At 34.7% G+C, this 19676-nt stretch overlaps 1 long non-coding RNA gene across 1 annotated transcript in view; it reads left to right on the top strand.

The window, feature by feature from the left end:
* Positions 1 to 18952, top strand: part of LOC138804901 (uncharacterized) — a 69031-nt gene extending 50079 nt beyond the window's left edge. Inside the window, exon 3 of the long non-coding RNA XR_011365383.1 lies at positions 18858 to 18952. This is a non-coding gene — a long non-coding RNA (uncharacterized lncRNA). The remainder of the gene's footprint in view (positions 1 to 18857) is intronic.
* Positions 18953 to 19676: the final 724 nt, after the last annotated feature.

The raw sequence follows: 19676 nt of genomic DNA, 5'->3' as shown, positions 1-19676 counted from the left end.
GATTAATAGAATACCATTTTGCTTGGACTTTTTTTGTGTGCATATCTTACATTATCAAACAGCACGCCATTCATATGTACAAATGTGAGTCAATTAAAATAGTCTAAATTTAAGAAAAAATTAGAATCACAGCTCTTGAATGATGTTCTCCATTCTACAGAATTTTACTATTTGACAATCATTTCTTCATAAAACAAGCATGCAGATCACACTATAATATAGAGGGTCTTGAGAACTTTTTCTTGAATTCATTTCTTTTTTATTATTTTTATCTTTTATATTATCTTTATTATATTTTTATCTTTAAGAAATTGTATGAAGGAATTTCCATTTAGTAAAGCAATTTCAATATTCTTACCCACCCCTCTTTTACCCACACTACCCTCATGCTTCTTAACTTTGTAGGACATACTTTGAATACTTTTGTTTGTGGGGGGTAGGGTCATGGGGCCTGAACTCTGGGCCTGGGCACTGTCCCTCAGCTTTTTAGCTCAAGGCTAGGGCCCTATCACTTTGAGCCACACCTCCACTTTGGCTTTTCCTGCTTACGTGGTGCTGAAGACTTGAACCCAGGGCCTCAGGCATGCAAGGCAAACAACCATACCACTGAGCCACCTTCCCAGCCCACGTTGAATTCTTGATTGCATTCCCTCCCCCTTCTCTTAAGTTTTTTTTTTTTTAATCAAGTTGTATTTCTTCAAAATGTATTTTGGCTTTATGTCCTATGTTTTAATTGAAATATCTTTTATGATACAGGTTTCATCTTTTATGTTTAAGGAAATTATGGTAAGAAGATGAAAGGGAAGTTCAGTTTTATTTTGCCTTGGGTGGGGGAGGGGAAGGAAGGGGAATCATTACTCAGGTAGGCAAGGAAACTCTGGAGAAAGCTAGAATCTCCCCTCTTGCCTTAGCATTGGAGTTCAAAGCAGTTATGTTTTATAGGAAACTATTTTCATCACCAATAATGTAAGTTAGTGACCTTGAAGGGAGTTTCAAACTTCATTCATCCACCTAGTCAACAAGTAGCAGTTTTTGCTAAATAGTTAACAAATCTTTTTTTTTTTAGCCCATCCCAGTTCTTACAAAGGCTTATTTTATACATTAAGGGGAGCAAGTATTTTGAAATAATTTTCATCAGTTATTAAAGACAAGCCTTAGCCGGGCACCAGTGGCTCACGCCTGTAATCCTAGCTACTCAGGAGGGTGAGATCTGAGGATCTTGGTTCAAAGTCAACCCTGGCAAGAAAGCCTGTGAAACTCTACAAGAAAACCAGAAATGGCACTGTAGATCAAGTGGTAGAGCGCTAGCCTTGAGCTGAAGTGCTGAGGGACAGTACCCAGGCCCAGAGTTCAAGCCCCATGACCGACAAAAAAATAAATAAGTAAATAAATAAGACAAACCTTCTGAATAGGCAAGTCTATTGTTCCTGTTGTTCCTGGGATAAATTCTGAAGATCAAGATATTTCCCCTGGCTGTGTTTGACCTATGCCCACCTTAAATCACAATATTGTATTATTCAATTCTATATTGGAAAGTTATTTCTTATTATGAAGCAGCAATTATGTAGAATTTTAACTATATCTGAAAAATAAAATATATTTCCTCTCAAATATAACATGAACTCTAGCCCAATTTAATTGCCATTTGCCATGATTTCCCCTTTATTTTAGTTCATTGTATTTTTTAGTTTTCTTGTATTTAAAGTTGTTCTTTTTGACATACAATAAAATACACTAATTTTGGTTTCATTTTTAACAATACTAGCACAGTCAAATGAATGTAAATGATTTTTATAAAAATTGTTATAAAATACCATTTGCTAATTTGAAATCTGTCTTGAAAAAAATCTAATGTTTCAAACACTTGTGAGTTCAAATAGTATGTATGACCTTGTTTCTCTGGAGATTCGGGAAATATTTTTTCAGATACCTAAAAAGTTTTTAAAGAACAAATTACTGAAAGACAGGAAGTCTGAAAGGTCCAGAACAAAATAAAATCCAGAATGTTTTGATTGATTATATATATACACATTAATTATGTATTATTTTATTCATTCATATGAGTTGATTTTGAATAGAAAGTCTGAACTAAAATTTCTCTTGTTCATCTCAAACAAGATTTGGAATAAATTTTTGTAGCTATATTTATGAAATAACAAATGGTATTTCAAGAAAAATTTAAAATAATGAAATTGGGCAAATCACACACACACACAAAACCTCACTGACAGGAAGCCAGCATTTTCAAAAATTAGATACAATCAAGATAGATACACTAAAGGTAGAAACATAGATACATTAAAGACAGATACATTAAAATAGATGCATAGATACATTAAAGATAGATACCTAGAAACATTCTTAGAAATACTGGCCTACAAAACGAGAGAAGTGACACAAATTATTGAGCTTTGGTTTACATTTTTTTTTATTGTGAAAATACCATACAGAAGGGTTACAATTACACGAGCAAGGTACATTTCTGTACAAGACTGAAGATCTATGGGTAGACATCATATGAACCATAGGTATTTATCATTAACAAATTCATATATATTATTTTTCTTGTCTGCTCAAAAAAATCTGTGTTGAAAAGCTCTATTCAATTTCTTATTCATTTCTTGCTAATTAGCAAATGCCATCCAAGTTTATTTTGAGTGCTTATATAATCCCTTTAATTCTCTATGCACTTCACTGTTTTTTTTTGTTCTCCAATACTTTTAGTTTTTTTAATAATTTATGTATCTTTTTACTTATGTGAAGACTGCTTGTTGTATATATCCCTTTATGATCCAAAGGAAAACTATTTGGTCCCATTCTCAATGTCACTGGATTGCCACTGATTCTCCCAATGCTTGGATACATGAGTAAGAATGTCATTCAAGCTAAATAAACAAAAGCTTCCATCCCATTAGCCATGATAAATTGTCATAAGTAAACATGTAACCTAGACTTGTTCAATCACATTTGTTCTTAAGACACTTGCTGGAAATTCTGAAACGGAAGTATTTTTATAAGGTATGAATAAAGTAGCTGTTCATATAAAACTATTGAAATAATTTTGACATCACAAGAAAAAATGACCTATGGATGCAATTCACATTACAAGAGAAAGGAAAGAAATATTCAGACAATGCATGCAATATGAAATAACCTTCAGTTTAAACTTTACCTGAAACCCATTATACCTTTTGAATTTTCAATCACATGAATCATTTTCCTTATTTTAAATCACTTTTCCTCTTCCAAGAGAATGATATTTCTTATAGAGATGCTATGATGTTCCTTGGCACTAAATGAAAGAAGACAGGACTCTAATGCCTGTGAAGGTCAAATTTTGATCTGCACATTAGAGTCATTCATATCCAAATGACTGAACAGAGAGAGCTGCACAAATAACTCTTAATTGGGCTTCACTGGGTCAAAAGACTTTTTCTAGATCAACCACTACAGAAAAATTATTCTAAAGAAATTTACACTATAGATAAATTATTCATTATTTTTAACCTGATTGGATTTGTCTTTTAGGTTGGCTCACATACTTCAAAATAGTCTTTAATTATTATTAGGTTTTTTAAGATTGGAAAACAATCCAGACACCAGAATCTCACACCTGTAATCTTGCTACTCAGGAGGTTGAAATTTGAGGATCATGGTTTGATTCCAGCACAGGCAGGAAAGTCATTGAGATTCTTATCTTCAATAAACTACTCAAAAAACAAACGAAACAAAATTGGGGCTGTGGCTCAAGTGATAGACTGCTAACTTTGAGTGGAGAGAAGATAAGGGATAGTACCTAGGCTTTGACTTCAAGCCCCAAGACCTGAAGAAAGAAAGAAAGGTAGAAAGAGAGAGCGAAAGAGAGAGGGGGGAGAAAGAAGAAAGAACGAAAGAACGAAAGAACGAAAGAAAGAAAGAAAGAAAGAAAGAAAGAAAGAAAGAAAGGAAGGAAGGAAGGAAGGAAGGAAGGAAGGAAGGAAGGAAGGAAGGAAGGAAGGAAGGAAGGAAAGAAGAAAGACAGAAGGAAGGAAGGAGGGAGAAAGAAAGAGAAAGAGAGAAAGAAGGAAACAAAGAAAGAAAGGAAGAAAGAAAGAAAGGAAGAAAGAAAGAAAGAAAGAAAGAAAGAAAGAAAGAAAGAAAGAAAGAAAGAAAGAAAGGAAGGAAGGAAGAAAGAAAAATAGAGGTCCAGAGAGCTTAGGTAATTCATATATTATAACATGAAAAGACTTGAAATCTAAATTTATATTTACTTTTCTGATTTTTAAGAGTTCCTTTAATTGAAAACTTAACCTTACAAATAAATATTCATAAATATATATATATATATGTTTAATGAAGATAACTTATAATTTTCATTTGCATTTAACAACAACTGGCTTGGAACTATAAATCTGTAGATATTTGAAATGGTTGGCTCCTGTGTTCTAAGTTTTCCATGTTATATTAAGTACTATTTCCATTTTGTTCATACCTTGTTTTAGCCTTTTTAAATATTTACTATAGTGTACATTTACATTAGTGACTATATTCAAACATCTTTCAGAAATTGTGTATTACTTCAATAGTTCACAATTCATCTCCTTTCTTCTCTCCTGAGGACAATCTGGTTCCAACTTTCTAATATAGGTCCTCAAAGAGTGTTTCTCATGTCTGCACATACTTAAAGAAGAATTTTTATGAAGCATTAATCTTATAGCAGCCAAGAAATAATTCTGCCCAGTTTAATTGTAAAGAGTAGCAATAGTGAGAATTTTTGGTAAACTTGGAGATATTTTAATTGAACACAGACCTATCTACCAAATAACACTGACATCTGAGTCCTAAAGAGAAGTGTCATTTATCACCCTTGTTGGCTCCAAGTTGGAAGTGGTAGAGCCAATTTTAGCCTCCCACTGGTCCTGCTTCTTTGCAATATATCTATCATCTAGCTTGATTTCTAGGCTGGTGGTGTAACATCACATTCCATCAGACAAGACAATATATGACGAATTTCCATGTTGCCCATTAATTTCTTGTGTCTTAATGTGTCTGAAGTTAGTGAAAGGGTTGAAAGTATGTACATACAAACACACATGCATACATGCACACATGAACACTCACAAACACACTCAGAAACAGCAAAAAATTAAAACTGTTCCTTACAAAAGCAAATAACAATCAGGCACTAAGAGGTGGAAATCATGTGAAGAATAGAGTAGCTCATGCAAAACCACCTCAGCACATTTCTATATATTTTTTAATATATATATATATATATATACACACACACACACACACACACACACACATAGTAAAAATACTGTACAGAGGGGTTACATTTACATGAGTAAGGTAATGAGTACATTTCCTATCAAGCATTGTTGCCTCTTCCTTTGATTTCCCCCTATCATCCCTTCCTTCACCACCTCCCCAACTACTCCCCCGTGCCTCCACGCTGAAGTTGTAAAGTTTGTTTTCAACATAGTGTCTTGTATGTCTTATTGTTTCAAAGTCAACCTGTATCCCCATTTAAACATTTTGTTTTTTTCCCTTCTCCTCCCCAAATTAGAGAAGTGTATATACAAGATGCAAGGCACTAACATCAAATACACTGAAAACAGGGATTATACGTGGGGTAGGAACATACGAAAGAAACAAAAAATAATCACATGGTACATTATAAATACGTTAAAAAAAAACAATTGCAAGGAAGAAAAAAAATGTGTCCCTATGTTGGGTTCATTTCACTTAACATCATAGTATATGGACTGCAGAGCTTCTGCATGGCAGAGGACAGAGCAAGCAAGATCAATAGAAAGCCCACGGATTGGGAGAAGAAGGGTCTCATATCTAAAATATACCTGGAACTCAAAAAATTAAATCCTCCAAAAACAAATCCTTAAAGGAACGACTGTCCGATAAATAAGTGGGCTAAAGACTTAAATAGAGACTTCTCTGAAGAGGAAATAAGAATAGCCAATAGACACATGAAGAAATGATCAACTTCTCTAGCCATAAAAGGAATGCAAATCAAAACATTAGGATTCCACCTCAACCCAGTTAGAATGGCTAGAATCAGGAAATCTAGTAACAACTGATGCTGGAGGGATTGTGGCCATAAGGGAACCCTATCGTATTGTTGGTGAGGGTGTAAACTTGTTCAACCACTTTGGAAAGCAGTGTGGAGGTTCCTCAAAAGGCTTCACATACAGCTCCCCTATGAGCCAGCAATCCCACTTTTGGGCATTTACCCAAACGATCAGCACATTGTTTTAGAAATATCAGCAATGACAATTCCCAAAAAATTTGACTACAAAGTCAACCATAAGTCTTCTCAACATAGGTGATGCCTTAAAAAATGGCAGAAACATAAAAATTGAGACTAAAAATCTCCAAGTATGACAAAGGGCAAAGCATAGCTAAAACTCTGTAGAAACAGTGAACACAAAGTTGAGAGATCCATTTTTTCTACTTTCAGAATTGAAAAACTGTAAAGCAATACTGGGCATGATGATATACATAAAATCCTACAACTTGGCAGAGAAAGGCCCGATGATCACAGTGAGCTTGAAGCCATCCTGGGCTACTCAGTACGACCTTATCTCATAAAAACAAAGAATGTTCAAACCATCAATCTAGCATGGTGCTGTTGTAAAAATTGATATTATCTATTATATGTTACATAATATATAAAACACATTTTACATATGTATGACACATACAGATAGGCAATATTTGTGTGTGTGTGTGTGTGTGTGTGTGTGTGTGTGTGTGTGTAGAAAATGCAATGGAATAGGCTTGATAATATAAAAATAAACATTCACGTTAATTTGGTCTGTGATTTTTTTAGACCAAGCACAAGCATAATTGTATCAATGAATAATGCGAGCACAAGTTGATATTCACATAAAAATGAATGTGTTTGAGTCCTTATTTCATAGCACAGACAAAAATTAGTTTAAACTACATCAAAGACTTCAAGCTGAAAGTATGTAAGTCTTAAGTAAATTAACTTTCATGACCTTGATTTGGGTGATTTCTTTGATTCTATATGTAAGTCATATTAACCAAAGAAAAAATAGACATATTGTACCTTCTCCAATTAAAAATAAGCATTTGTACTTCAAAGGATGCTGTAAGAATGTCAAACAATAGAAGAAAACATTTTCAAGTCATGAATACGGTAAAGGACCATTACCTAGCTAATATAAGTAATTTTGAAACTCAACAATAAGAAGACAAATATTCACATGAAAACAATAGACAGTTATTTCAATAGTTTTCCTAAGAGGATATATAAGTGACAGTAAACACATAAAGAGATGCTCAAAGCCCTCAATCACTAAGTAAATACGAATCACAGTGAAACAACTCTTCATAACCACTCCAATAACTGTAATTAAAGAATGGTACACCAAGTGCTGGATAGTTGTAGAAAAATCATATCACTGATGGAAACGCAAAAACAACACTATTTCTGTGGAAAATATTTTGGCAGCTCCTCCAAACATTAAACAGAGTTACTAGATTAATCACAATTTCACTTTTACACAACTCTCTAAAAGAAGTCAAAACAGGTTCCCATTGGAAGATCAGTGCAAGAAGGATGATATGTCCAAAAACATCCCAGATGACTATCTACTGAATTGATGAACAAAACATAATTCCATGCAATAGAATATTACTCAGTAATAGAAGGAATAAATACCACAACCAACCAAGTGATTACCTTGATAACATAGTAAAAGAAAAAAAAATAAGCCGAAGCATGGTAGTACATATTGGTTATAGCAATTACTAAGGGGTCCTAGGAGTTTGGAAGTCTAAAGTTAAACTGGAGAAAAAAATGAGATTTTGCCTAAAAGTTAAACTCAAAGAAAAGGATGTAGAGGCATGACTCAAGTATGGAGACAATCCTAAGGTTATGCTCTAGTACTGCATCCCCTTCAACAGAAGCCAGTCATAAGTGACCACATATGTATATACGTATATATATATATATATATATATATATATATATATATATATACACACACACACACATACACACACATACATGTATATATATGAAAAGTCCAAAAATGGCAGTTGCATGAAGAAAGCAAATAGATTATTGTCTTCCAGGGGTTAAGAAAGGATGGAATGGGAAGTGGCTGTTAAAGTATATGGGACTTTTCTTGAGGGTAATAAAAACATTCTAAAATCCCATAATGATTATTGTCACAGAGCTCTGTTACTATCCTAGACAACACTGAAATTTAATCTCGACACGTGACTTTTGTTATACATGAGTTGCATTTCAATAAAGTATTTGCCTAATAGAATTAACCCCCCCCTTTATTATGCAACATTTGATTATCATTGAGAAAATGGCAGAACATCCTACAGCTTAGGTAGCTAGAGAAGCAGATCAGGTCAATGAAGGTGGTGGTTTAGACAGTTCCCAAGTTCTTTTTGTTCTGAGACCATCAATGCAACTTGAAGGAAACACTGTTGATAGGAGAAACTGTTTACCTTTGCCATATCATTTTGATATTGTCTAACTCTTTTATATTTTAGGCATTCTAGTGGTCTATGGACAATCATCTCTAGTGAAACAGACATTTCTGATGCTACTTAATGTTGACTTGCAGTTAGTGAACAAATTGTCATAGTACAAATGATCAATAAATCACTTTATAAAGGATCCAACAGTGGTGTAAAAACTGCTTGGCTATCATCAGTTTTGCGGTAATGATGATCTTTCTATCTGGGATTTATTTTTTTTCATGTTTGTGTCTGATTCAAAGCAAATATTTCTTTAGTTTCATTATAGTGGTGGTATTCTGGTATTCTTGTTCTTTTCCTATATTTTAATGGCAATTTTTAGATATGTAACTTGCCTCATTCTGAAGTAACCATATATGTATTAATTCTCCCTTGATTAGACTCCATCTGTATTCTTCCTCAGCATCCCAAAACAATACCCCAAATTCATCATTTTCACATGTGAACAGAAAGAATTTTGACATATCCACTCTCCTCCCCATACCCGCTAGCAGCCATATTCCAGACGGGACCTGGTTTAAGATAATTTCATTCACTCATTTTAAATGTATGTTAATTGTTCAAAGGGGTTTCAGTTATACATATACAGTAATTTTATACAGTAATTTAATCAGATTGATCCCTTCCTTTTCCTCATCATATTCCTTATCATTCTGCAGATTGGAATGGGTTTACTCTTTCCCTTTTCCCCTTGATCCACAATGCTTCACCATATTGCCAACCCTCTACCATTCTCTTTGATTCCCCATCCATTTATGCTCTCAACAGACTCACAAGTACAAACATGCGTATAAGATTCAAATGCATACCAATATTCTTATATACATACAAGTATGCATATAAGATTCTATTTGTAAGTGTGCATGTTTTGTTTTTTAGGTCTAGCTTCTACCTATGAAAGACTACATGTGACCTTCTTATGTTAGGAAAAGAAGCAGGATACCTCACAATTATAGTAGCCCTATTAAACCTTAAAACCACTGTTAGTGGTCTATATATCAAAACATCTTTATTAGGGAAATAATGGTTTATGCAGCCTATGTGAACCTCACAGGGTTTCCTCTTCGTGCACAGCTAAGCTGAACCTCTACCACTGCTACTACTTCTTCCTATCATATATGCCTCTTGTCAGCAAGATCTGTGAATTATCCTCTAATCATTCAGTTCACATCTTGTAGTATTTAATGTCTGTCTTTTTTCTACATTAGCTCCTGCCAAATGCTTTCTTTGAAGAAGGAATGGAACACATTCTGGCCACTAAGAAAGGCTAGACTTAATTCCATCTTCAAAATAGTAAAAAGTGATGAAATACCATTTTTTGAATCATAGTTATTGGAAGAGAGTGGAAAGTTTCCTAACTCACATGCATACAAAACTGTCGAAACTCAGGAGGCCTGAGTATTGCAGGATTGAACCTTGCAGAGTTCTAACTAGGAGCAAACTAAGAATTTGTGTAGTATAGAATATTTTATTTCTGGCAACCCTTAATATTCCTAGTGTATAAAAAATACATGTAATATCTGTGATGCCATCTTAGATTCACTTTTACACTCAACAAAGAATATTTTGATTAGTACAGAGTCCGTGAGTCATAACAGAAATATTAAATTTCTTATAAAATATCCATAAGTCTTAAAACTTAGCACTATTTTATGCCCTGATATTTCAAACTTTAAACTAGAAAAAAAAATCTCTGCTAGAAATTGTGAGTCACTGTTAGATTTCGACTGGGTCTTGCTGTCCCTAAGTGAGCACCTCAAAGAAGAGGCCTGAAGTCACTGCTCTTTTTATTGAGAAGGCTTCATATTGTTTTTTTCTCTTTTATGATTTTTAAAGCTGCAGAAGTCACTGAGAGACAAAGATGCAGTTATGTGGAATCTGAGTATAAAGGTTCAAAGAGAACACCTTGAACAAGATATGTTAACTTTCAAGGGAGTCACACCAACACATTTCCTGTTCCAAGTAGTGGGAGTGGGGTAGAAAAAGGGAACAAAATGAAATAAGAATACCACTATTAGAATCCAATAGGGTCAATAGGCTATATGCTGCGTTCCTACTATTAAATTGATGGAATGACAATTCAAACCCAAGGAGACTTAAGACATCCATTGATTCCTCTCTTTTCCTGTCATTCACTTGGTGAATGTATTTTCTCAGGTAATGGAGAGAGAGAGACAAAGAGACAGAGAGAGAGAGACAGAGAGATAGAGAGAGAGAGACAGAGGCAGAAAGAGATAGAGAGAGACAGAAAGACAGAGAGAGACTTTCCAGAATGAGAACAAATAAAAGGAAGGAAGGGAAAGGAGTGAGTGAATGTAATCAGAAAAACAAATTGGTCACTGGAGGATCCCAGGTAGGATGGAGGAGGACCACTGCACAACACAGAAGTGCATGGGCTTCACTATCTCATTAGGGTGATTTATTAGATGTAAGGAAATGGGGTGTGGAAGGAAGGAATGGGTTTGTTGAAGGATGTCAGTCCATCATTTATTATGTGGAAGGGTACAATTTGAGTGTTCTCAATCTCATCTCGCTTTCCCCCTCACTCCCCAAGTATGCAACATAACTTATGACAAATTTACATATTTCTCAAGATTCAGTGAGTTTTTTGTTTGTTTGTTTGTTTTTGTTGGTTATGGGTTTGAATTCTGGGCCTGGGCACTGCCCCTTAGATCTTCAGCTCAAGATTAGTGCTCTACCACTGAGCCACAACACCACTTCCAGTTTTCGGTGGTTTACTGGAGTTAAGAGTTTCACAGACTTTCCTGCCCAGGTTGGCTTTGAACCACAATCTTCAGATCTCATCCTCTTGAGTAGCTAGGATTACAGGCATGAGCCACCAGCTCCCAGCTCCTTGAGGTTTTTTTTTGTCATTTTATTCCTCAATATAGCTCCATGATGCCATATAGAGGAAGAAGAAAGTCTATGTTTCCATGTTTTTGTTATTATTCTCTTGATTGAAATAGTCTCCTCTACAAATAGCTGATTAGGCATTCTACAACTTGAAACAAACTTTGGAAATTTAACATTTTTCTTTTTTTACCTGTAAGAGAAATGTGAAAACTCAGCTATCACTCTAATGTTCTAAGTAATAAAAATTCACTCTGCTCAAAAGCAGTTCTTCACATCTTTATGTCATCTTCTAAAACATTCCACAGAACTTTCTCCTAAGTTCCTTCTGACTCTTAAATGATAGATTTTGAATTTGGATGCCTTGGATAGTTTCAGGATATGCAGGACATTTTTCTTGGGAGAAACCTAAATTATATTACATTTAAAAATTACGGAGTGAAGAGAAAATGGAAAAGTGAGACACAGTCTTACTGCTTTTCCCATTTATGGAGGTTGCTGGTGAAAAAAAAAAGAATCAGATAATAACATGTTACTCTATTTGTCAGAGAAGTAAGATTGTAGTATGGGAAGTTTCATGGAAGTTTAGAGAATTAAAAAAAAGAAAGAAGAAGTTGACCAGTCATTTCATAGGCTGTTTCTGATAGTAGTAAAACAGTTTGAATACAACTCAAAATAATAAAATATTGTTTAAAGAAATTGGGTAAAACATAATTTGGATCCAGGGAATTCTTCCAATACTAAAGGATAAGCTGCCAATGCTGATTTTATCTCATTAACTATAATATGGAAAAGCAGCTTTTTAATAAACACATTCCTATAATGTAAGTTTTGCAAAGTTTTCTACCTTTGGAAGAAAATTTCTGTTTAGATTTCATCTTAAAGGTTTGGTGTTCAAATCATATGACTTTGGACTTCACTGTTTACAGAAAGACAAAAACTGATTTTACCACCAAAAAAGCCACAAAACTCAGGAAAGCATTTGGGCAAAAACATAATTAAAAGTAATAATAACAAAGAATGTAATGGTTCCATTCAAGAATGTTGACCATACTCTTTTTAGTCTGGGAAATCTTCATAGTTGTCTAGAGCCAAACAAATTTCTCTCACTGTCATTTTTATAGTCTATAATATTTCAAACTCTAAAGTCAATTAGGTATAAAAATATTGTTTGTGAAAAATACAAAAGGAAATAATTTTAGTAGAGAGGGAGACAGTGGAGTACCTTGTGTGGAGTGTTCATGTGTTATTAGGGCCTTGATCTGTGGGGCATTCACATTAGGAGATAGTTTGGGCTTTTATGTGATGGAGCCTAACAGGAGATTCTTAGATTATTGGGGGCGGGGAGGGGGGTTACTATTGGAAAGGATTAACATAGCCCTTATGGATCCTAAATTTGTTTTTGCAAGAGAAAGATATTATAAAGAAAATCCAAACCCAGAATCTCTTCCTAGCTTCCTGCCTTGAGATATACAATCTCTTTGTCCTATACATGTGCCTATCATTATGGCCCCATCTATCATGAAGTCCTCACAGGAGCAAAGCTGATATTTGGGAGATTGTGCAAGTCTCCAGAACTGTTACCTAAATAAACCTTATTTTTTCCACTTTATTAAGTTCCCCAGTCTCAGGTATTTTGTTATCATAATAACACATATATATATATATATATATATATATATATATATATGCACACACACACACACTCACACACACACATGTACTGTATAAAATTGCTGGTTTGTCAGTAACATACTGACATATCACAGATACAATATGATTTATACATCAGAAAATATGACAACTATGAACCTACTGGTTTTAGAATTCTGCTTTGGACTAAAAATAGGCTATAAGGAATTAACAACAGGATTTGAAGGAATAAAACAAAGAGCATTTAAGTATCATCTGGGTATGATTGCAGAGGGAGATGCCAGTTGGCTGAATTCAGAAAGATTCAGACAATATATTCTTTGGCTCATCACTCTAGCAGTACCATAAGAATTGTAGAAGCTTAAGGGGGAACCTAGGGAGGTTGGTTGCAGTTATTATTATATATATAAAAATATATATTATTATATATATATCGTTGTATCCAAAATGAAGATAACAAATTCTCTCCAGGACATCAAAAGAAGTACCTTATCCTTGAAGAAAATTTTGACCTGTGATAAATATACTTTAACCTGCACTTAACTACTAGTAAGTTCTTATGATTAGCACATGATTGTCCACTCTCATCATCTAGTGCTCATATGGCTGAGGTAGGAGGATCTTGAATTCAATACCAACCTGGTTTACTAGTTGATATAACAAGACCATATTTTGGAAAAAATAAACCCTTCATATATATATTAATATATATTATAAATATGTATTTTTTAATTTTCTAAACAACTAGAAGAGATCTACAGTTAAAGGAACGTACCATCCAGGCTATCAAATTTCATTGCTATCTAAACACCATGTGAAACCTTATCAGCTTGAGATCTACTCAACTTTAGGTTTGGGAAGTTCAGAAAGGTAAATTATTGCAAAATTTGGCCCTGTCCCAGCTCTTCTCTTTGTATAAAAAAAAAAAAAAAGATTTTTTTCTAGTAGTATGTTCTTAGCTTGAAAAGAGTCTTGTAATAAAAGATAGAAGAAGCGAAAAGGAGCAGTATAATACCATGTCTGCTTTCTATGAAAGGAGAGGTACCCAGTGAATTAGTAGTTCTCAAAGAGAACTACTGCTTAGTTCTTCAACAAACAGAAAATACCTAGTGAGCTGACCAGACAGACGAAGGAAGAACTTTGACATCCAAGGAAAGGCAAATCAATGGCAGATTAAAACCAGCTGAAGAAACTTGTTAACGTAGACTTCTTTTGATAGCATGTCCTGATGATGAGGCTAAAGTTGTCTTCAGTAGTTAGTTTAGGTTTTACCTGGCAGACAGTGGGCCAGGGTGCCATTTGTCTTTGTAATTCCATGATCTGCTTTTAAGCAGACAATAGGAATACAGACAGTTTTCTTGTGACTACTACTTAATTACTTTCAACAACCCGTTATACATAGAAGCATAAACTTGCCTCCCTTATGGTCTTGTTTGCAATTTTCAAGCAGAATGTGCAGAGAATATAACACATGACGTAAGAAGGAACTATAGGGCACAGTCCAGACATTTTACTCACTTTTCCTACAATATGTCAACACAGTAATTCAGGGCATAACACTAAAATGAACTGACCTGGGGCCATTCAGTTGTAGTAAGAAATGAGTCACCTCTAGCCTAGGTACTTTTCTTGAGTTTCCAGGAACTGGCTTTCCAGAAAGCCTAGGTTTGGGTTGATTCCTGTTTCCTCTCTGTTAGTATTAACATTGCTTTGTCTGAATAATGGTATAAGTGTTTTGTCTCAGCGAACTCATACTCCAGCAGATGAATTGTGGAAAAATCTTATCTGGGATGTAGAAATCTTAACAGAATTCAGTGAGGAATTCATAGTTCTTTTCTGAGCTTAGTGGTCAATGCATTTTAATTCCAGGGCTAGTCATAGATATTGATGTCTGTATTCCTTCATAAGAACAAGGTTGGCAGACTACAATTTTTTCATAGTAGTCATAGCTGAGCTTTAGCTGACAAAATATTAAAGCCCTAGGCAAGATGACCATTGCCTACTTGTTAGCTGCAGCGGTGAATCTGCTGTACCTGGTAGGGTCTACTTGACTACGAAGAATAGAGGGCGTTCAACAACAAAGCCCTCAAAAGAACCCCAGAATTAGAGTTGGCCAGCATTTTTTATTATACTCATTGTTATGTCTCTGGATGTTATGAGCTAGTGTTTGCGAATAAAGAAGAGACCAGATGTGAAGAATATAAAGGTATAATTATCAGAGATTTTTGTGAGCATCCAATGTGGTATCTTAGGAGAAAGCCTTTTCTCAAACCAAAGTGTGGTAGAATTGTCAGGTATGACTTACCAAGTTGTTAATCAAATTCCTCTCCCACTCTTGGAAGTTCATACATGGTCTTCAACTCTAAGAGACAACTTTGTACTCATGGATACAAATTGCCTACATTCTATTATATTCAAAACTCAGTTGTTTAATCCTGTAAGTATTCTAAGGGTGATGCTTATCCATATGAAAACATCACTAGGTGAATGGCAGACTTGATAATATAATGAGTTTTTTTGTTGGGTTTATTTTTTGGTTTCCAAGAACAATCATGGTACTTTTATCACCATTAGACAAATGACTCTCAAAAAGGACGGCATCTATAACAAATTAACACAATTTAATGAAGAAACACAATATTAGCATAACAAAATGACTTCTTTCAAACTCTGTTTTATGGACTTAACTTATTTAAATATATCAAGTGTCTACCCTTTATAAAAAATTCATTAAAATTATCCATTTTTTAGCTTGTAATTCAAACAAAATGTAATGTTATATCAGAAAATAATTGGTTAAAAACAAAACAATTTTGTACCTAGAAAATGACCCTATGGTACAATTACTTTGTAATTAGAGGATTGTAATTTGAATAGCAACTTTGAGCTGACCATTAAAAATAATATATATTATTGTTAGTAAATTTCAATACAATTTGTTCTACATTTCTATCTTAACAACCGTAAGATTTCATCTCAATTTCTATTTCCTGCAGTCCTTTAAAAAGCAAATTGTTTTTGAGCCTAGTACTTTTCCAGTTCATTGAAAACTAAGGCTATGAAATGGAGACAATTATAATATAACTCTTAATTCTCGGGGCTTGAATGAGTGACAGGTCCCAGGTGCTTTCGTCTGGAGATAATATTCTCCGGGTGGCAGAGCATGGGTCCCTGGTAGATTTCACAGACAGTTAGGTTGATAGCTCTACAATTGCTTCCTGTTCTGTCACTTGCCTGCTTGTTGATGGGCTTCGATGGGCTCTCCTAGTCCCCTTAGGTGTAATTTTTTCTTGACTTCTCTTTGATCCTTAGGTAATGGAGCATTTTATCAATTTTAGTGAATAAGTTTTGATCAGATATTTTCCCCCATCAGAAAATCAACATTCTCAGCTCTTTGGTCAGGGAAAGCAGAAAGGGGTTGAAGTAGAGGTCTCTCTCTGTCCCTGTGTGCTTTTTGTGTTAACCTTTGTAATATATTCCAGGTGCCTGCATTCCTATAACTCACCCAGCACGAATAGTTTTGAATAACATAGCTATGACTAGTTAACCCTATTTAGAAGGAAAGGTCATTTATTGAAGGTCTGTTGATAGGGGATTTTAATGTTCAAATTCTATCATCAGATGTATGTTGTAGTAATATGATTTTAGCTATTTCTGTATCCATTTTACTTTTTATTTAGAGTTCTAATACAAATTATTAAACCAACAGCCTGAATTTCCAAGACGATAGGAAAATTATCTAATAGACTGTAGAAAGTAGTCATCCTCATACTGTTTGAAGACATCTTCTTTTGCCAAGATTAGTTCATCAGAGAATAGAGACATAGGGAGACTAAATTAATTTTCAGAAATTAATGGCAGTTATAAAAGAAATGCAAATCAAAACAACATTGAGATATCACCTCACTCCAGTTAGAACTGCAAAAATCAAGAACTCTAACAACAACAGATGCTGGAGGGGATGTGGACAGAAAGGAGCCTTACTTCATTGTTGGTGGGAATGTAAACTTGTTCAACCACTTTGGAAAGCAGTATGGAGGTTCCTCAAAAGACTTCACATAGAACTCCCCTATGACCCAGCAATCCCACTTTTGGGCATTTACCCAAATGTTTACAAACAAGACCACACTAAAGCTACCAGCACAACTATGTTTATTGCAGCATTATTTACCATAGCTAAGATATGGAACCCACCCAGATGCCCCTCAGTAGATGAATGGATCAAGAAAATGTGGTATATATACACAATGGAATTCTATGCCTCCATCAGAAAGAATGACATTGCACCATTTGTTAGGAAATGGAAAAACTTGGAAAAAATTATATTAAGTGAAGTAAGCCAGGCCCAAAGAAACATAGGTCCCATGGTTTCGCTTATTTGTAATATTTAGTATATGTATGAGTCAAGCGGAAAAGGTCAGATAATGTGATGTCAGGAAAATGAACCCTTAGATGTGTATTTTAATGTTCTTTTCTTTCATGCATGTGTTTCTAATGCATTTATAAGATTATCTCTTTGTTGCTTTGTATGTCCCTCCCCCACAGTATAACCCCTGCTTTCACTATATTTGATGTCAATATAACTTGTGGAGGAGATGGGGAAAAACCAGTTGTTTAAGGATACAGGTGGACCTGTTGCAACAATGAGAAGTACAAGTTGTCATGTCCAAAACGAGCTTTACAACGTTGGTGCGGGGGTGAGGGGGGAATGGGGGAGAAGGAGAAGGATTGGGATTTGGGGGGAGGGGGGAGGCTGGGAAGGGATGTGAAGGATAAACAAAGGAGGAGGCTGCAATGCTTGGTAAGAAATGTACGCATTATCCAGCCCATGTAATTGTAACTCCTCTGTACAGTATGTTCACAAATAAAATTAAATTAAATTAAAAAAAATGAAATTAATGGCAGTTATTCGAATGCTACATTTGGCACCAAATTAATTAGATTTGATCCATGAATCTACTAGTTTACATAAATATAAATTTACTTAAATCTATCAATTTACTTAACTACTGGAATAACCCAATTGGATTACTGCTTTGAAAGAAAAGAACAGAAAATGGTACCAGGTAACAAGGGGATAGTTGGGAGAGATGAAGGAGAATGAGGGAAGGGATAAGAGGGCTTGAGATGCATTGTACTCATAAATTGACATATTGACTTGAAATCATTTTGTATATCTATTTAAAGATAATTAAACATACACAAAACCAGAGGAACAACTACAGTAATGTAGTAGAGACAAAATGTATCTAGCATACTGGATATAACTGGTTATTAAGATGTATGCAGAAATAAAATAGTCTGCAATCTGTTGTATATCCAGACTTTCACTGAATATTATTTTATGAATCCTGAATGATACAGGTGAAGATAAGTTTTCTGAAGGATATGACAATATAGAAAACTTGCAAAAGTACAATAGAATTTTTGAGGGTGTGTTGATTTCATGCAATTTGTCTTTTTGTTGTTGTTGATTCAATCGTGCACTTTGAACTCAGCACTCTTTGAGTGCTAGCTTTGAGCCACAGCTCTACTTCAGGTTTTTGGTGATTAATTGGAGATTAGAGTGTCATGGCTTTCCTGCTTGCTCTGGCTTTGAACTGTGATCCTCTTTGTTTCTCTCATTTACTGTCTTATTTCAAATAAGGTATGATATTAATAAAAAATAGAAAGTGTAAATGCATTCTTTGCATCTCCCAATAAGCATCTATGTGATTGAAGCCATAGTGGGTTTGAGGTAAACACATGCTGATCAGTTAATTAGAGCTACAGCCTAATATTATTCACTGAACAATATATTTTGTTACTTTTGCTGTTTTACTCTGCAGGGTCAGGGAAGAAACTCCTTCCAAATATGTTTTTCGTCTTTGGAAGAATCTCTTAACCCCTCAAATTCCAAGATGTCATTCATTTTATAAGAACTAGAATGTCTCTAAAGAATGGGTGAGTACCTCTGCTTTCTTTGTCATAAAAATAGAATGTGGCTAAGTGAATCTGGATGTGTTACCTCTCTCTTATGAAATTTCTTGAGCTTGCAACTGTGATTTCTTCAATGGGCTATGAATATATATGGACTGAGTTAATGAAAGTGGATGAGCTTTGAAAGCACAGGAAATGCTATGGTTTTAGGCTGGAACCAAATTGTGCCAGGTATTTGGTGGGAACATAATCTCACCTTTATTGTTTTATTCAAATCCCTGTTCTGACCTGCTTATTTAACTGTGTAAAACACATGCTCAACACTGTTGGTGTCATTTCCCCTGCTCTACTTTCTGTCTTTATAATTACTAACCTAGAACAAATTGACTTTTCTATTTTCTGCTACAATCTCCTGTTAGGTTTTAAGAGTGTTCTCAGAAAGTTCACATGATGAGAAGTTAATTCCCAATGCAGTGGGTGGCATCCAGATGTTAGCCTGTTAAGAGATGAATAGGTACTTTTAAAGGAATTAACATCTTTCTTACAGGAATAAGTCTTACCCCTGACTGGTAGTTACTGCAAGAGCAACCTGTTAAGATGTAAGTTTTCTCTACCATGTTTCTCATCTCTCTCTCTCTTCTGCACATATCCATGTGTCTTTCTGTGATCTGCCAAGACTTGAAGCAGCACCAGGCTCTTGCTGGTCTATTCAGATGGACTTCTTAGTG

This window comes from Dipodomys merriami, unplaced genomic scaffold (assembly GCF_024711535.1).
Source record: "Dipodomys merriami isolate MVZ:Mamm:240054 unplaced genomic scaffold, mDipMer1.0.p SCAF_1, whole genome shotgun sequence".
Lineage (NCBI taxonomy): Eukaryota > Metazoa > Chordata > Mammalia > Rodentia > Heteromyidae > Dipodomys > Dipodomys merriami.
This window is presented reverse-complemented; position numbering and strand designations above follow the sequence as displayed.